Source organism: Gossypium raimondii, chromosome 10 (assembly GCF_025698545.1).
Source record: "Gossypium raimondii isolate GPD5lz chromosome 10, ASM2569854v1, whole genome shotgun sequence".
NCBI classification, from domain to species: Eukaryota; Viridiplantae; Streptophyta; class Magnoliopsida; order Malvales; family Malvaceae; genus Gossypium; species Gossypium raimondii.
This window is the reverse complement of record NC_068574.1, coordinates 23,209,531-23,211,103: the sequence shown is the minus strand read 5'-3', so window position 1 is coordinate 23,211,103 and position 1,573 is coordinate 23,209,531. Positions and strand designations below refer to the sequence as shown.

Here is a 1,573-nt window from a genome sequence, read left to right as displayed (position 1 = left end):
GCGTTGTTTTTCGCCATGTGTGCCTTCAACAAGTTCTCCAAACTGTTTGTTGATTCAACTTAAGGTGGTTTTGGGGATTGTTGGTTAAACCTTTGGGTTTAGTTGGGTCTATGCTGCATTTGATTTTTGTTCAGTCTATTTCCTTGATTATTCCAAAATAAATTCAAATGGTTCTGCCACGATAGATAGTAAAAAATGGACTGTTATCCTTGTCTACTTCTATTTTTATACCGGTTCCTTGCATAACAAATTGATTCGGGATTTGAAGGGAAATTCTTGAAAGAATAACCATGCCCATAGTATACACAAGAAACTACATCATACTGACTTGGTAATTAAGCTGCAAAATTATTCAAACCACTAGCGGTAAACTATTTTAACATAAAGGAAATAGAAGATACTTGATGCACTCCGGCTACATGTCTTCCTAAAACTACTTGATTTGTCGACCATTGGTAATTGTTTCTTGCGATCCTCTCAATGATCTCGTAAGCCTCGTTATAAGACTTAGCCAAAATCGCACCATTCGCAGAAATATCTACCATTAATCTTCTGTGTGCGTTGAAAACGTTATAAAACGTCTCCAATTGGATACAATAAGGAAACCCATGATGAGGACACTTACGAAGTAATTCCTTGAATCTTTCCCATGCCTCGTATAAAGATTCATTATCCAATTGTTGGAAAGTTGTTATCTCATTACACAAATTTACGTTTTTACTTGGTGGAAAATATTTTACCAAAAACCTTTCTACTAATTCTTGCCAAGTAGATATTGAACTTGGTGGCAATGAATTCAGCTATTCTCGTGCTCGATCTCGTAACGAGAATGGAAATAGTTTTAACCTCAGTGCGTCTTCAGTCACACCAGCTAACTTAAATGAATCACTCACCTCCATGAACAAATGAAGGTGTAAGTGTGGATCTTACGTAGGCATATCACTGAATTGGCCCACCATTTAGAGCATTTGAAACATCACTGGTTTCAACTCGAGCTGGGTTGCCTCGATATCCGATCTCCTAATTCCAAGATTTAACTAATTAAAGAGTGGCACAGTGTATTGTCTGATGGTAGGATCCCTATCATCAGCAATAAGGATTGGGTTGTGCACTTGATTGACTCCATTACCTTGTTCCTCAGTTTGATTTCCAAGGTCTATCTCGGCTTGTCTTTGAACAAATCTCTCATGTCTTTTTTTTCTAAAAGTTCACTCGATTTCAAGGTCCACGGGTAATAGATCAATGATTCGATTCATGCTCATAAAACACCTGATAAATAAAGAAAAATTAAAGAATAAAGAATAAATTAATAGAGTTAAAAATTAAATAAAAATAAAAACCAAATTGTAAAATAATTTCACAAAGAATGATTAAGGCAACAGTCCCCGGCAACGACGCCAAAAACTTGTAACGAATTGTAACATGTTTATACAAGTGTACGTAGTCATTCAAGTAATAAGTAAAAATGAGTTATCATCTCCATAGGGACTGTATAAGCTTAACCAATTAATTGCAAAATTGTAAATATCAATTTGATGTAAAACTCAAAAATTTTGGATGATGATTAAATTAA

At 35.0% G+C, this 1,573-nt stretch overlaps 1 non-coding gene across 1 annotated transcript; it reads left to right on the top strand.

Moving 5' to 3' along the window:
• Positions 1-603: 603 nt before the first annotated feature.
• Positions 604-710, top strand: LOC128034182 (small nucleolar RNA R71). Its single transcript, XR_008190314.1, has one exon. It is a non-coding gene; the product is annotated as a small nucleolar RNA R71 (small nucleolar RNA).
• Positions 711-1,573: the final 863 nt, after the last annotated feature.